Below are 18,380 nucleotides of genomic sequence, written 5' to 3' on the forward strand. Positions count from 1 at the left end.
CTGAAAACACAGAAAGAAGTTGGAAGGCCCTCAGAGATAGATCATCAGCAACATGGTTTTACGAACATTAGCCAGGTTTGACTTTCTTAGTGCATCTCAAAGCCATAATCAAAGGCTTTCCTACTATCATTCTGATGATGCCCGTTGTGTGGACTTGAAAAGCTTTGTGGGTTTCAGCAGTGTACAATGCAGGGATGGAGAAGGGAGATGTGAGGTGAACTCCCAATTTGGTCTTCATGCCCCTGGCACAAAGCTGGGTGTCATGGCAACCACTTGACCTTGAAGATAGGTCTATAGAGGGCTTTCCTATAAATCAGCAGCATCACCAGTGGGCTGCTACAGAGACAAGATTATTTAAAAAGTTTCCTGTCAATCACCAAGACCTGTCACTTCTTCGGAATACTTTCTGTGCGCTGGCTCTCCCCTCCATTTTTACTGATTGCACCCACCACGGTTCAGCCCTCCTCCTCACTCCCCCTCCCTGTGCCTTGAAGCCTTCAACCTCTTAGCACATGGTTGTAAGGAAAACCTTCCTAAAGTACTACTCCTCTGTGTTGTTCCTGTACTTAGAAACCTAAAATAGCTCTGCATTGCCTTAGAGTTTGAGCACACATTCTTCTGCTCATTTCAGTGAGCTGTGTAATCTATAGTTCCCGGGTTGTCAGCCTAGTGCCACCACCCCACAGTGGGGCTCGGGTCAGCCCCTGAATGCTCTCTGACACTCTGAGGCTAGTCTTGGGCCTCAGGGGTGCTCCCTCTGCTCGGTTTCATTCTTCAGGTGCTCACAGAGCCCTTTTCCTTGGCTTGCAGATAGCTTCCTCCTCACTGTATCCTCACGTGGCTGTCCCTCCGTGCTGCAAATGTATCCCTGGTGTCCCCTTGTATGTCCAAATTTCCTTTTCTTTTTTTTTTTTTTTTAAAAATATTTTATTCATTGATTTTTAGAGAGAGGGGAAAGAGAGAGAGAAGGGGGAGGAGCTGGAAGCATCAACTCCCATATGTGCCTTGACTGGGCAAGCCCAGGGTTTTGAACCGGCAACCTCAGCATTCCAGGTCGACGCTCTATCCCACTGTGCCACCACAGGTCAGGCAAAATTTCCTTTTCTTATAAGGACACCAGTCAGATCAGCTTAGGTCCCACCCTAATGTGATCACCACTTTAAAGGCCCTATCTCCAATATAGTCACATTCTGAGGTGCTGGGGTTAGGACTCCAACCTTTGAATTTGGGAAGACACAACTCGGTCCACACCAGACACTAGCTCTCTCCCTCACTAGTGTATTCCCAGCACCCAGTCTCATGTCTGACTCATGGAAGGCAGGACTCAGCATATGTTTGTTGCTGGATGACTGTGTGCAAGAAGCTACCATCTGCTCTCAGCTGAAGCATCCTGACCCTCATCCCCCATTATTGGAGGCCCGGGCTAGTCCTGCCCGGCCTGAGAGGACTTCCCCAGTCCTAGCTGACTTTTTCCCTGACCTTCTCTAGCCTAGACTTCTGCACAGGCACATGTTGCCGACTCTTTCAGGGGTTTTAGCCTTAAGCCCTTAACTGGAGTGGATGACTGACCGGGGCTGTGGCTCCCGGCAATCAGGCACAAAGAAGCTGCTCTAAACCAGGCTCCCTTCCCCCCAACAAGTGCGTGGGTGATTTTCCCTTAGGAACCATCTGGAACCGCCACAATGAAAAGTTCTATTGAGGAGTTCCTGGAGGAAGCCCCAGCGAGGTCCAGGGAGAGGGTCCGCTCAGACTTGCGGGCCCACAGAGCAGAGCTCGCGTGGAAGCTGTGAGGGTGGGAACTTGAACCGACGAACCTTCTCCTTTGTCCTGAAGATCCTCACAGTCGGTGATGGGAAACACCGGCTCCGCATCAGCTTTTCCCACAGAATGGATCGGCACATTCTACTATCTCAAAGCACTTTGGGTCTGTGTGGATTTTGTTTTGTTTCCAATCTTCGTTTCCCTGCCAGCCCTGGGAACATGTCTCCTGAAATACAAAGAGTTAAGGCTGGTTATGTATTGTACACATTCCCCGGCAACTTAATTATTGACCCAGCTTGTAAATCATTCATAGCTTTCCTGGGGTATCCATATACTTCTGCTGGCGGTAAACGGTACCCCGGGCTATTTGCGGAATGGAGGTGGGGGTCAGGGAGAGTGTGAACCCTGAACTTTAATTGCCCTTTTAAATAAGCCAATGTTTCTTCCTTTGTCACCTGTGCCGAGAACCTCAGATAACTGCCAAAAAAAGCTTTTATTTTCACTCCTGTTCTGCACACCAGGCCACCCCAAGGAAACCAGGTGACTCCTATTTCACCCGGGAGAGAAGTGGTGGGGACCAGCCATCTTGCCTACGGTTCCTCTGAGTTACAGCCAGGGCTTTAGGAAGGGAACATTTTAACAGTTTAAAGTAACTTGTCTAATCATATCCCTTCGGGACTGGATAAGAAGCAACGGCTTTCAGCTGGCCTGCCAGTGAGGCGTTGAGGCGGGTTTGTGGTTAACCGAGGCCACACACCCAGTAAGTGAAGATATAGGGTTTAATTGTAGCAGTATCTGGTGGGGGGCCGCAGCGCTGTGGTGTCGCGTATCAGCCGGGCCTGCTTACTTTCAAACGAGAGGAGAGGTCCGGTCAGGCCTCAAGGCTGGCAGCCGGGTTCAGCTTCAATGCCTGTGAAAACAGACACCAAAATAATCAAAGCCTTGCATTCCTATCTCTAAATGGCAGTTAATCCCCACTCCTTTGAAGGAGCAGAAACCACAGGTGAGAGTCAAGCCCTTAGTTGAATCAGAGGTCTGGTTCATTTATCCTTAGGTCCTGTAGTTCTCTGAACTGAAAGGAATCTCAAAGGTCTCTCAGCCCATCTTTTTTTGTTTTTTTCTTTTTAATTTTATTTAGAAAATTAACTTTAAAGCCGTGACATTGATCAATAAGAGTACATAGGTTTCAGGTAAACATTTTTTTTTTAAAGATTTTATTTATTTTAGAGAGAGGAGAGAGAGACAGTGTAGAGAGAGAGAGAGAAGGGGGAGGAGAGGAAGCATCAATTCCCATATGTGCCTTGACCGGCAAGCCCAGGGTTTCAAACCGGTGACCTCACAGTTGCAGGTCAACGTTTTATCCATTGTGCCACCACAGGTCAGGCATTAGGTAAACATTTCTACAGCATTTTTAACTGTTGATTATGTTGTATTCTCATCACCCAAAGTCAAATCATTTTTCGTCACCTTATATTTGTCCCTCTTTACACTCTTCCCCCACCCCCACCCCCACTCCCCACGTTCCCTTCCCCCTGGTAACCACTTCACTTTTATCTATGTCCATGAGTCTCAGTTTTATATCCCACCTACATGTGAAATCATACAGCTCTTAGCTTTTTCTGATTTACTTATTTCACTCAGTAGAACGTTCTCAAAGTCCATCCATGTTGTCGTAAATGTCACTGTCATCACTTCTTATGGCTGAGTTGTGTTCCATTGTATATTTGTAACACATCTTTTTTTTTTTTTTTGATAGAGTCAGTGAGAGAGTTAGAGAGAAGGACAGGTAGGGACAGACAGGAAGGGAGAGAGATGAGAAGCATCAATTCTTTGTTGCGGCTCTTTAGCTGTTCATTGATTGCTGTCTCATATGTGCCTTGATTAGGGGGCTCCAGCAGAGTGAGTGACCCCTTGCTCAAGCCAGCGACCTTGGGCTCCAGCCAACAACCATGGGGTCATGTCTATGATCCCATGCTCAAGCCAGTGACCCTGTGCTCAAGCTGGTGAGCCTGCACTCAAGCCAGCAACCTCGGGGTTTTGAACCTGGGTCTGCCGGGTCCCAGTCTGATGCTCTATCCACTGCGCCACCACCTGGTCAGGCTATACCACATCTTCTTTATCCAATTCTCTATCGAGGGACACTTCTTTTGTTGTTTCTATGTCTTGGCCACTATGAGTAATGCTGCAATGAACGTGGGGTTCCATACTTCTTTACGTACCAATATTTTCGAGTTTTGGGGGCAGATACCCAGTAGAGAGATTGCTGGGTCATATGGTAATTCTACTCTTAATTTTTTGAAGAACCACCATACTTTATTCCATAATGGTTGTACTAATTTGCATTCCCACCAGCAGTGAATGAGGGTTTCTTTTTCTCCACAGCCTCTCCAACACTTGTTATTACCTGTCTTGTTGATAACAGCTAATCTAACATGTGTGAGGTGGTATCTCATTGTAGTTTTGATTTGCATTTCTCTAATAGCTAGTGAAGATGAGCATCTTTTCATATATCTGTTGGCCATTTGTATGTGCTCTTGGGAGAAGTGTCAGCCCATCTTAGAGATGAGGAGATGGAGGCTGGGACGTGGTCATGAATTGTTTTCGGTGAACACTAATGAGGACCCTGGAACTTGGTTTTGCAGTCTTCCCATCTGGTGTTTTCTTTCCATCAAACCAAGAGTTTTTGGAAATGGGTCTTATAAGGCTTTTTTTTTTTTTTAAACTCGTGAGTTTAAAGTACTACAAGGTGGAAATAGGCCTACTTTAATCAACTTAAGAGACTTTTTAAGGTAAACAATTGCATATGTGAAATGCCAAAAGATGATGTCATAATTTCCCCAAGATAGAGACAAATCATTCTCAACCTGCTCAGTGAACACAGCCTGGTTTCCAGTCAGTTCCAGCCAAGCGTGTCTGGAAGCACACTCCCCCCCTGGGGAAAACTACTGGTAAAGCCGGGCAGCTCCTTTGTGCCTTAGAATTGCTTCTTTGTTTCCCTTGCACGTGCAGTGGCTCATTGGTGTGGGGGCAGGGAAGAAGCCAGGAGAAGAGATCTGCTGGGAATTTTTAATAAGCTTTGAGTGTTTTACAAGCATCCTTGCAGGCTGTACCACAGGATGTGGCATTGTGATGACTTGTCCTCTTATGGAAACGTGGAAGAGCCTGAGACTGTAAAATCAAACTTCACAGGCAGGGGACCCTAAAAGTCTCTTGTCAACCAGCCACTGCCTTGCTCACCAACCTCATTTTTCACCTTTGGAGAACATCTGTTAGAGCCAAGCAAAAAAAAATTTTTTTTTCTAAATTCTATTCTTGCTTGTTACCACTTCTGGCCAGTTGCTTTTTATATATTAATGTATTAATTTAGTATGGAAAATACTGCAAGGTGGGTTTATTGTACCTAATTTTCAAATGAGAAAACTGAGCAAGTAGGTGGCTTCCTCAAGTTCACATAAGTAGTAGTATCACTAGGGCTGTCTTCATTCCACGATGCCTCTTTCACAAATCGTGGTATCTTTGGGGTTTTGTTGGTTTGTTTGTTTTAGTGAGAGAGAGAGACAGAGAAAGGGACAGACAGGCAGGAAAGGAGAGAGATGAGACCCATTAATTCTTTGTTGCAGCACTTTAGTTATTCATTGATTGCTTTCTCATATGTGCCTTGATTGGGGGGCTCCAGCAGAGTGAATGACCCCTTGCTCAAGTCAGTGACCTTGGGCTCAAGCCAGCAACCATGGGGTCATGCCTATGACCCCACACTCAAGCCAGATGAGCCTGTACTCCAGCTGGTGAGCTCAGGACTCAGACCTGGGCCCTCTGCATCCCAGTCTGATGCTCTACCCACTGCGCGACTGCCAGGTCAGGCTCATGTTATCTTAAAGTTAAAAACTAACAAGAAAAGCCCTCTTGACTTGTTATAGAGCTCTGCTTAGCTAAATACATGACTGGAGAATGTTGCTGACTGTCAAGAAAATTCACTGTGTGATTTTAGTTCTGTGCCTGTAAAGTGTGTGTGTGTGTGTGTGTGTGTGTGTGTGTGTGTCCCACCATTCACCCGAATCTATATGCTGAAATCCTAACACCGATGTGATAGTATTAGGAGGTAGGGCCTTTGGGAGGTGGTTAGGTCCTGAAGGAAGAGCCCTCCTGAATAGAATTCGTGCCCTGATTAGAAGAGACATGAGAATGCTTGCTTCTTTCTCTCTGTCATGTGAGGACACAGAGGGAAAGTGGGCATAAACCAGGAGGAGGGTTCTCATCAGAGCCCTAACAGGCTGGCACCTTGACCTTGAACTTCCAACCTCCAGAACCGTGAATAATGAAATGTTTCTATTGTTTAAGACACCTAGTCTATGGTAATTGGTTGTAGCACCTTGAAGAGACTAAGACTGCATAGACGGCATAGCTCATCGGTACTTTCCCACTCAGATGAAGTCCTTGCAGTTTGAGGATGAAGTGAGTGACACAGGCTGCAGGGCTGTGTCAGGGCTGTGGGCCACTGAGTCCCGCTGTTTGCTGACTTGTTTTTTGTGGGACAGGTCAGGTGGAGATCTTGTTTGCTCCCAGAGTCCGTGTCTCTCCTGGCTTAGCCAATTCACAGAGGATGTATGCGCTCTTAGGAAACACACAGGAAAGATGCCGCCCGAGTGCACACCGGAAATGCCACTGCAGCTGCTCGGCCCCTGCCGCGCTTTCTCCCCACACCTGTGGGGGCGGAGTCATTTGTGGAGGTCCCACCCCCAGGCCCTTCTCAGGCCTCTCTTCTCTGCAGTTTGAGCCTGGCCCAACAGCCCTTACGGGTCCTGCCCGGTTTAGGAAAGTAAAATCTTGCTGAAACGTTATAAAACTGGCTTCACAAATATTGGAACATTGGTGTGACCCTTAGAGCTGGCATACTGTCTGGGCTTATAAGGAACAAATTATATGACGGTTTCTCATGCAGGAGTTAAGGTGTAACCTTTATATGAGAAAATCATTGTTTTACCTGACCCAGCCCCTGAAAATTATCTAACATTAAGTCTCTATTACTCATACAGTTAAGAAATATAATTGAATACATACCAGCATTTATGATTTGTTATTGTTATTTGTTGCATTTTTTAAATCAAGTTTTTTATTGCCTCATCTTAATTTTCAAAGCGTATGCTATTTAATATATTATATTAACTCTCTTAAAGAAATAAGTGTGCTCTCACTCCTGGGAGCATGCCCGCCCCCTCCACACAGGCACGCACCTCTTAAACTCTGAGGGTCCCCATAAGAGTTGCAACCAGGAGAGCAGTGGACAGCAGGGTTAACCAACCCCTTGAGCCTGGCCCCAGGCCTCCTTCATCCTGACTTCCCAGTGAGCCAAAGCAGCCCTGCCTATGTTCCCTCTTGTTGCTTCTTCTGTCCTAAGTCCCTCCTTGTTTCACTGTCCCCAGCTTTAAAAAATGTACTCACACACACACACTCACTATATATATAATACATCAAAAAAAGTTCAACAACAGAGCAGACTACGAGCGGTCAGAGTCATGGCAGGACAGGCGTTTAAAAAGTTTCTTTCCCTCTTTGGCCAAGTATCCTTTGAAAGGAGTGCTATAGAAACTGTAACCAAAGGAGGCATTATGCTTCCAGAAAAGTCTCAAGGAAAAAGTATCGCAAGCAACAGTAGTAGCTGTTGGAGCGGGCTCCAAAGGAAAGGGTGAAGAGATTCAACTAGTTAGTGTGAAAGTTGGAGATAAAGTTCTTATTCCAGAATATGGAGGTACCAAAGTGGTTCTAGATGACAAGTGTTGGGCGGATAAAATGTATTTTGCTCACTTTGTTAAAGATGGCACTGCTCACATGGAGGCCGTTGCCCAGGTGATATTAATGTGTGTTGGGGACAGGCTGTGGGCAGGCAGAATCCTTGTAGCTTGGGGCTCGATTTTGGGATTAAGCCTTTCCCACCCTTTTTTTCTGTGGGGTGATACAATCATGCCCATCATGCCCCAGATAAGTGCCTTTGACTTCCCTATTTTGTATATTGGATTAAAGGTTTTGAATCTACACTATAAAATGGGGGCAGAACGAGAGCTTGCTCTTGGTTCCTGAGATTAACATGAGAGAGCAGAGAGAGGCCACGTGGAGGAGGCCAGGAGAAGCAGCCAAGATGGTGGAGTGTTGAGTGAGAAGCCAGTTTGTGTAGAGTTTGTGCAGGGAGAAGGAAGGAGATGGGGAACAGAGGTGAATAAATCTGGTGAGCTAGAAACCTTTGATTCTAGGAAACTCAGATAAGTCAGCTGCTGTGATAGTAGCCGTGGCTACTGGCTTTTCATTTGGCATAGTCAGCTGCCACAACCTTTGAATGGTGGAGTAGAGGACTGGCTGCTGTTATGGTTCCCCATGGCTGTCCTTTTGGGGACCATAGGCTGGCTGACTTTTATAGCCATGCATGAGGAAACTGAGAGCTCTGTGGAAGAGGCCGCCTGGGACCTGCAAACCGAGCAGCAGAAGGAGCTGGAGCAAACGTAGGAGAAACCGATGCTGACCCAGGAGCTGGAGGAAGCGCTGGAAGAGGAGGCCGACCAGGTTTGCGAGATTCGCCTGGAAATGGAGCAGCTGCTGGAGGAGGATTCACAGGTTTGTGAGTTGCCGATTGCCCTGGAGGTTGTGGAGAGCCAGCAGCGGCAGGAGGCCAGGGCTGAGGCTGAGGCTGAAGCTGGAGCCGGGTCCAGAGCTGCAAGGTCTGCGGAGCAGAAGGCTGCGGCAGCCCGGGGCTCGAGCCCAGCAGTGGGAGCTGATGTTTCCAGTTCCTCTTTGGAGGTTGAGGAGAATCGCGTTGGAGTTGCAATCCGCAGTCTCCAGTAGGTGAAAGCGCAGCTGGAAGGAGCACCTACTATGGCCCTGGTAGGTCTGCGATTTTGGGACATAGGGCTGGACATGTTCTCCGGAGCAGAGATTGAAATGCTGACTGCCATTGCCATGTGCCCCTCTTTGGGACAGTGTAAGACCTGCCAGGACGCAGGAATGAGGGGGGTGGCTGACGCCCTATGTGCGTGGACTGATTTCCTGGACTATGACCTGAGTGAGTGTAAAGCCAGCAGCCATGGCCAGGGCCACCATCAGAGCAGCCCAGCCCATGCAGGTTCGCATTGGATTCGGACAGTCGGTAAAGAAACAACGGAGCCACAAACTGGTGGGCCATAGTCTTTAATTCTAGCTTGCACCCAGCAGGCAAGTAAAAACACACACTGGGCTCCAAAACCCACTCACATTCAGTGCTCACAAAGCCACTGACTTATCTGAGTTTCCTAGAATCAAAGGTTTCTAGCTCACCAGACTTATTCACCTCTGTTCCCCATCTCCTTCCTTCTCTAGCCTCAAACTGCACAAACTGGCCTCTCACTCAATACTCCGCCATCTTGGCTGCTTCTCCTGGCCACATGGCCTCTTTCTGCTCTCTGCTCTGCTCTCTCATGCTAATCATCCCAGGAACCAAGAGGGCAAGCTCCCGCTCCGTACCCATTTTATAGTGTAGAAATCCAAACCCTTAATCCAATATACAAAATAGGGAAGTCTCTAATACAACATCACTTCTTTGAGGCATGATTGGATTGTACCACCCCACATCAAAAAGGGTGGGAAAGGCTTAATCCCAAAACCAAGCCCCAGGCTACAAGGATTCTCAACTCACATTAATATCACCTGGGCGACAGCCTCACATGGGCAGCGCTATTTTTAACAAAGTGAGCATAATATATTTTATCTGCCCAACAGTGGGCATTGGCTCCTTTGTTGAACGGACTTACGGATTTTGGACAATGTGATATACCCTGATGGGGGTGGGGGGTGGCTTTGCTGGAAGCCCTTCCCCTGCCCCAGGAAGCTTTTCCCATGGCTAGAAAGAAGGCCGAGGACATTTTGCGCTTTGGGCAAAGTGCTCAGAGACTCGTGAAATGTACCTTTGTAATTGTTGAAACTGTATGATTTGTGCTGTTGTAATTTGTGTAATGTGCCTAATTTCCTTGCCCAGGGATGCCAGTGATATAGATTGTGGGTAGTAAAGTGAGCATAGGGGTGGATTGTTGGGCGGATAAAATGTATTATGCTCACTTAGTTAAAGATGGCGCTGCTCACGTGGAGGCCGTTGCCCAGGTGATATTAATGTGTGTTGGGGATGGGCTGTGGGCAGGCAGAATCCTTATAGCCTGGGGCTTGGTTTTGGGATTAAGCCTTTCCCACCCTTTTTGATGTTGGGTGGTACAATCCCATCATGCCCCAGATAAGTGACTTTGTATTAGCGACTTCCCTATTTTGTATATTGGATTAAAAGTTTGGATTTCTACACTATAAAATAGGGGCAGAACGGGAGCTTACTCTCTCTTGGTTTCTGAGATTATCATTAGAGGAGAGAGCAGAAAGGAGAGCAGCCAAGATGACGGAGTGTTGAGTGAGAAGCCAGTTTGTGTAGAGTTTGTGCAGGGAGAAGGAAGGAGATGGGGAACAGAGGTGAATAAGTCTGGTGAGCTAGAAACCTTTGATTCTAGAAAACTCGGATAAGTCAGTAGCTTTGTGAGCACTGAATGTGAGTGGGTTTTGAAGCCCAGTGTGTGTTTTTGCTTGCCCGCCGGGTGCAAGCTAGAATTAAAGCTAATGGCCCACCAGTTCTTGGCTCCATTGTTTCTTTACTGACTGTCTGAATCCAATGCAAACCTGCATGGGCCAGGCGGCTGCTGTGATAGTAGCCGTGGCTACTGGCTTTACAACAAGGATGTTGCTTATTTAGAGATGGTGATATTCTTGGAAAGTATGTAGACTGAAATAAATCACTATGGAAATGGCATTGTGTGAAGCTACCCATTCCACTAAAGCTCTGAAATCTTTCAGCATGTAAATAATTCCTGCTGGTCACTTTTATAATAAACTAATGATATCCAAAAAAAAAGTTCAACAATAGATATCTTTTTTTATTATTATTATTATTAATTTTAATGGGGTGACATTGATAAATCAGGGTACATATGTTCAGAGAAAACATCTCCAGGTTATTTTGACATTTGAATATGTTGCATACCCATCACCCAAAGTCAAATTGTCTTCTGTCACCTTCTATCTGGTTTTCTTTGTGCCCCTCCCCCCCATAACCACCACCCTTTTGTCCTGTCTCTGAGTCTCATTTTTATGTCCCACCTATGTATGGAATCATATAGTTCATAGTAAAAAAGGGAGGGAGAGGTAGACAGATTCCCGCATGAGCCCGACCTGGATCCACCCAGCATGCCCACCAGGGGGCGATGCTCAGCCCCTCTGGGGCATTGCTCCCCTGCAATCGGAGCCATTCTAGTGCCTGAGGTGGAGACCACAGAACCGTCCTCAGTGCCTGGGTTAACTTTGCTCCATGGGAGCCTTGGCTGTGGGAGGGGAAGAGAGAGATAGAGAGAAAGGAGAGGGGGAAGGGTGGAGATGCAGATGGGTGCTTCTTCTATGTGCCTTGGCCGGGAATCGAACCTGGTACTTCCACATGCCAGGCCAACACTCTACTGCTGAGCCAACCGGCCAGGGCAATAGATATCTTTTTATGAATGGGTGATGCTGGATTTGTTTCAGTCTCTCTAAGTTGGGTTTCCTATAATGGTCTCTGTATAAATTAATTCTCTATCCATCAGGGAGGGTGCTCCATGGAATAGACATAGTTATGTGGCAATGTCTGTAGCCTTCTTCCCTTTCCCAGACAACCTAAAATAATGCTTTGATGGCCTGTCCAATGTCCTCTCCTCTTCCTCCCCCTAAGAAGGGGAAAGTGGTTTTATTCTGTTTTTAATCACTGAGATAGGGATTGAATCATTGTACATAATCAAGAGATAGAAAGAAGAGAGGGAGTGAGGAGAAGTAAGACATAAGTGTGGGACTCTGGAAACAGGCCTGGGACTTGTGGAGAGAGATGCTTGAGAATAAATGCAGTCGATATACATAAAATGGGAGGAGAAGAAAGATTTCATAAATGTGCACCCCAACTTGCCTTCTCTTTTTGTTTTCCAAGAACCTCAAATAAAGAACGTGAGTCTTTGAAAGTCCTTTTACGCTGGACTTTTTTGTTCTTTGACTATCATACCACTGTGAGACTGAGCCATGTGGTCTGGTTTTATACAGGTTATATGTGAAAAATACTCCCATATCCCCTCCATTCCTACCACATTGTTCCAATTCAGAGGCTCAATATTACGATCATGATACTGGCTCTCCTGAAGCTGATCGCAGTCTTCTGGATGGGGCTTCTCTAAATCTGGACATAACTTATCTCTACTTTAATCTAATGAGTCTAAGAAAAACTGTTTCATTACCACAGATGAGAACTTTTCTAATCAGAGTTTATTTAGGCAGTAAGGATGTGTGGAACTGACTCCAAGTGTATTGACTAGAATACTATTTTTCAGATAAGCTTCAAAATATTTCAGGTTTGCTCCATGCTCCTGTCTGGAAATCCCATGAAGACCACACCTGTCTGGTACTAAGTAGGCAAAATAATTTTTTGGAGGGAATGGTGATTTTGTTGATGTCTTTTCAAATGTGTGCCTTTTTCTAAATTAGAGAAATACCCACTGCCATCTATGCACTGGGTATGGTGCTGTATTTATTTATAGCAGAAATATTTTTAGCAATTTTTTCCCCTGTGTGTTTTATTAGAGATGTTGTTTATAGTATTTATCAGGCTCAAAAATGCCCCTTAGGTAATGTCCACCAGCTTAACCTGTCGAGAGCGCTCAGGAGACAGGCTGTGCTTCTCTGAATCGGAAGCCTCAGAGCTGGGGCTTCTCTCTCATCCTTGCAGACATGAAGAGCTCTTCATTTGGGGACAGCTGACTCACCCTTTATATTCATCTGGTTTTTCTTCTTTCTCACTCTTCAGGTGTTTCTCACCCCAGCAAGTAGTTTGTAAAAGACAAGTTTTAAGAGATTAGCGAACTGGAGGCTTATGTTTGGTGTTTAGAGTATCCCTAGGTCTTTTTGGAACAGAAAATCAAAACTTACCCATATTTCTTATCTTTCTCTTATCTCCTGTTTTAATCATTTAAATGATTTTTGTCCACACAAGGCCTCATGCTCCAATTCTCTGGCTTTCTCCATTGCCTGAAGCACTTTTTGCCTTGCTTCCTTCCCAATAAATTACCTGGACCTTGAAATACAGCTGGGGTTATGCTCAATTTTTACCAGTCCTCCAAAGGCCACCTGATCTAGGAGGAGTCCCCTGATGACCTGGGTGGAAGGGAGTGTGTGCTCTCCTCGGAGCTTCTTGGTTAGTTACCCTATATTTTTGTATAGGGCTACTTTCCCTCCAAGTTCTTGGCTCCTCCCACTGGGAAGCAACATCCAGAGTTAAAGGTAGAAGTTGACTTTGGTAGGAGCCAGACTGTGAGCTTCTGCTGAAGTCATTTGAGGCGTGACAGCCTGAAGAACCAAATCAAGCCAGAGTCCATAGGAAGTGTGAGGGCCAGACCAGGGTGCACACGAATGGATGTGAAATCTAAGGGGTTCTAAGGCAGGAATCTGAGTCAGGGCCTCAGAACCCAGGATTTGGAGTTTGGGAGATAAGATTAAAGTGAAAGAAGATTGGGGTCAAGGCTAGGGTGGGAGGAAGAAGAACGTCCAGGAGAGTTTTTGGAAACATAGCTATCATGTGTTTGACTCCAGTTGGGGCACAGTGTGGGGGGTAGGCATATCTGAAAGGCAAACACATCATTTGTCAAGTAAATGAATGAGTAAGCATTTGTAAAGATGCTTCCTGTTTGAAGAACAGGCAGGATGTTTGAGTGTCAGAGTAAAAGTGTCCAGTGTTAGCTAGGATTTGTTGGTCAGGAGAATGTATATTTCCGTGTGTCTCCACAGGGCATTTTGGGTTTTTGCTCGTCTTCCACTACTCCAGTCAATATACAGTTGAAATTTTATCTTCTGTTCAATCAACAAATTCCAAGTTCAGTCAGATATAGCTTCACTGAGAAATAATCAATGCATAATTCTCTACCAGCCAGAGTTCAAACAAAGATGCAGAGCCACTGTGAGTGACACAGACCACAGGTACAGGGGCCCTACTTTTGCACTTGTGTGAGTTGGAGGAGGTGGTCTGTGGGTACTGTTGGCCCTGAATCTAGTGTTGAGCCTGGGCTCGCTGTGGGTCAACCAGATGGGCCATTGAGAAGTATGTAGTTGGGAGTGGATAAGAACGAGGACAAACAGACACTACAAAGACAAATTGGACCCTGTATTTCCCTCTCATCAACTCCAATCTCGATTCTGCATGACCTGCAGGAGAAGCTGATGCTCTTTGCCATGGAACTACATTGCATCTGGCCTAGGACTCGGAGAGACTGATGGACGAGATCTGGCAGGAGCTGGAGGAACTGTGGCCCAGGTGCTGTGCTCAGGATAACAAACCATGCCAGCAGGTCAGTGACAATATTCCCCAGCTGCCACAGCACATGATGCCCTGCAAGCGCCTTCAGGAAGTAGAATGTGGCTGCTTCTTCACTTCCGTCTTCCAAATCTGATGCACAAATCTTGGCCACATCTTTTGTGGCCAAGGCTAACCTGGAATTCTACAGGGAAGAAAATTCTTAGAAACATAGTTACAGTTTATCTCAGTTCATACGGTACAAAGCCACCACAGTCTCTCCCTTGTCAACTTGGCAATCACACACCCTTCTTTCACGTATGTTTAACTTCCAAATAAAGACAATAGCAATACTGTGCTTTTGCTTAACATGATGCAATTATTCTTGTACTACCTAAAACATGCTATCCTCTCCTGCCAAGAGGTTCTAGAGTCTTTGTATCTATCTTTAGGTGATGTTAATTCTTCTCTTAACTAAGTCAGTCACCCCCTGCCACTCTGTAACTTAAATACTGAGGTATAAATGTAATTATCATGAACACATCTAATGTTAGATGGGAGAGGAATGAAAGAGGGTAATTATCTTCTTTAGACCATCAAAAATTTTTGACAGAGCCAGACTTGGTAAAACCTTATTTTGAATGAGTATGAATGTGCTAAGCTGATGATTTAGTTCTTCGGTTTAAATAGGCTATTTCATAGTTTTTAATGCTGTCAAATTTATCCTCAGAGGAGTGGGACTTCCCACCAGGCTCAGACTGTGCTTCTGCAGTTTTGCCCAGTCATGTCTGATGAATGTGTGCAGCAAACCCTTGGGCAGCTGTTTACTTAAAGGAATAGAAAACTATGACGAAGAGAAGAAGCTTTGATTAGAGGCCCCTGGGGCGAGAGGTTAAGAGACATGGAGGAAGGGCGGTATGTGTGTGATCAGGCCAGCTCCAGGGCTTATCTCTGACTCCAAAGATAAGAGAACTGCCATCAGACCCAGGAAAGGTTTATGAAGGCAGGTACAATGCTGCTTTGGGACCCAAATGACAGAGTGGGACAGTTGGGGAGTAGGCAATCTCTCTAGTTCTTAGGGATCATCCTGGGTAAATGACACACATCACAGCCTATAAAGCCAGTAGCCAGGGCTACCATCACAGCCGCCTGGCCCATGCAGGTTCGCATTGGATTTGGACAGTAGGCAAAGAAACAACGGAGCCAAAAACTGGTGGGCCATTATCATTAATCCTAGCTTGCACCCGGCGGGCAAGTAAAAACACACACTGGGCTTCAAAACCCACTCACATTCAGTGCTCACAAAGCTACTGATTTATCTGAGTTTCCTAGAATCAAAGGTTTCTAGCTCACCAGACTTATTCACCTCTGTTCCCCATCTCCTTCCTTATCCCTGCACGAACTCTGCACAAACTGGCTTCTCACTCAACACTCTGCCATCTTGGCTGCTTCTCCTGGCCTCCTCCACATGGCCTTTCTCTGTTCTCTGCTCTCTAGTGCTAATCTCAGGAACCGAGAGAGAAGCTCCCATTCTGCCCCCATTTTATAGTGTAGAAATCAAAACCTTTAATCCAATATACAAAATAGGGAAGTCTCTAATATAAAGTCACTTATCTGAGTCATGATGGGATTGTACCACCCCACATCAACAAGCATCTTGCCTGCCCACAGCCTGCCCCCAACACACATTAATATCACCTGGGCAACAGGCTTCCATGTGGGCAGTGCCATCTTTAACAAAGTGAACATAATATATTTTATCTGCCCAACACAGCCACATCTGGCTTATCCAAAGGTTGTCAGCCTTGGGGAATCCTGTAGGTAACCTTGTGGGCAATAGGTCCTGGGCTCGGGCACAGTGATGGCAGAGGGGCAGCACTGGGCCTCCCCCAGGGGCCCATAGGAAGCTACAGCATCAAGCAGGCTGGAGTGGGAAAACATGTCTGAGATGTCTCTCTGAGACATTCCCTGGGGACTCAAAACTGAGTAGGGAACTGGGGTTGGGGATGATGTAAGATGGGGTAGCTGAAGGGTCTTTGTGGGGATGGAACAGAGTGTATTTTGGTCATGGTGGTGATTATATGAGTCTGCACATATGATAAATTGTGCACACACACAAGTACATTTAAAACTAGTGAATCTGTGGATTGTACCCAATATCAATGTCCTGGTTTTGTACAAGATCTTATGAGGCCCTTTCCGAAATACTTTTGCAATTTCATATGAATCTATAATTATTTTAAAGTAAAAACTATATTTAAAAAATCCAGAGGAAATCATTTATCAGAATCTTTAGGTCTGGCCTGACCAGGCAGTGACACAGTGGATAGAGCACCGGACTGAGATGCAGAGGACCCAGGTTCAAAATCCCAAGGTTACCAGCTTGAGCCCAAGGTCACTGGCTTGAGCAAGGGGTCACTAGGTCTGTTGTAGCCCCTCCCCCCCATCAAGGCACATATGAGAAAGCAATCAATGAACAACTAAGGTGCCACAACAAAGAATTGATGCTTCTCGTCTCTCTCCTTTCCTGTCTGTCTGTCCCTATTTGTCCCTCTCTCTGTCTCTGTCACACACACACACACACACACACACACACACACACACAGGAATCTTTAGGTTTGGACATGGCATCAGTGGTTTATTGTTTTTTTTTAAGTTTACCAGATGAATCTAACTGAACTAGGATTGAGAATCGTCACTTAATCTGAAACCCTGGGGGTCAGATTTTTAAATTTCAGTAAAATAATTAATTTTAGTAAAAAAATTAGAAAAATATACCGTGTATTATGTAACATTTCCGGGTGGTTCTGGGGCAGCACTCTGTAATCGTGCATATTAATATTTCTTCAGAAAAATATATGAATATCCACACCAACTGAGATAAGTAAAAACTGGTGGACTTTGAAGACAGTATCTAGTTCTTTCCTGTGGGCTGGTGGAGGACAAGGAAGCTGTACCACTATAATTTGGACCAAATTGTTAATTGATACTTCACAGGTTGTTATGAGACCTGAGGATATCTGGGAACAAATGACACAAGGACATACAGATTTATATATGTCCACAATAAAGTGGGGAATAATTAGAAGTAATATAAATATACAACTATGTGAAAATGGTTATGTAAACTATGTTATAGATTTATTGTAGAATACTGTAAAGCCAGCAGGCAGGGCCGGGGCTACTATCACAGCAGCCCGGCCCATGCAGGTTCGCATTGGATTCGCACAGTCGGTAAAGAAACAGCGGAGCCAAAAACTGATGGGCCATAGCCTTTAATCCTACCTTGCACCCGGCGGGCAAGTAAAAATACACACTGGGCTCCAAAACCCAGTCACACTCAGTGCTCACAAAGCCACTGACTTATCCGAGTTTCCTAGAATCAAAGGTTTCTAGCTCACCAGCCTTCTTCTCCTCAGTTCCCCATCTCCTTCCTTATCCCAGATACAAACTCTACACAAACTGGTATCTCACTCAGCACTCCGCCATCTTGGCTGCTTTTCCTGGCCTCCTCCACGTGGCCTCCTCCTGCTGCTGGCTCTACTCTCTCTGCTCTCTCAGGCTAATCTCAGGAACCAAAGAGCCAAACTCCCGCTCCGTTCCCATTTTATAGTGTAGAAATCCAAACCCTTAATCCAATATACATAATAGGGAAGTCTCTTAATACAAAGTCACTTCTCTGAGGCATGATAGGATTGTACCACCTTACACCAAAAAGGGTAGGAAAGGCTTAATCCCAAAACCAAGCCCCAGGCTACAAGGATTCTGCCTGCCTTTAGCCCACCCCAACACACATTAATATCACCTGGGCAACGGCCTCTTTAACAAAGTGAGCATAATACATTTTATCTGCCCAACAAATACCATACATGTATAAACATTGTGTTTTAAAAGAATAATAATATAGAAAATTCTCATATAATAGTCAGTAAAAATGGGTTTGTTTTGATAAGTAAAATAACTTTCAAAAAGATAAGATGGTCATTAAATCAAAGTATGAATAACAAGTATCTTTAGATGGTGGAGTACAGGTAATTTTTATTTCATCTATTATACTTTTTATTTTGAAATAATCTATAATAAGTATATTGAATTTTTTCTTAGAAGTAAAATAAATGTTAGTAGTTTAATAATATACCAAGAAATGGGAGTATCTCAAATATGCAGATAGTTAAATTATAGTTGGGGATTTACTTAAGTTATACCTGATGGTTATCAAAGTATTTGATTAATAGCTATAAAAGTATTTGCAAACACTACTTAACAGTGT

General features: G+C 45.2%; 1 pseudogene; it reads left to right on the plus strand.

Annotated features, from left to right (window-relative positions):
- Positions 1-7,274: 7,274 nt before the first annotated feature.
- LOC136397293 (10 kDa heat shock protein, mitochondrial-like) lies at positions 7,275-10,544 on the plus strand (annotated as a pseudogene).
- The last annotated feature ends 7,836 nt before the right edge of the window (positions 10,545-18,380 follow it).

Source organism: Saccopteryx leptura, chromosome 3, assembly GCF_036850995.1.
Source record: "Saccopteryx leptura isolate mSacLep1 chromosome 3, mSacLep1_pri_phased_curated, whole genome shotgun sequence".
Lineage (NCBI taxonomy): Eukaryota > Metazoa > Chordata > Mammalia > Chiroptera > Emballonuridae > Saccopteryx > Saccopteryx leptura.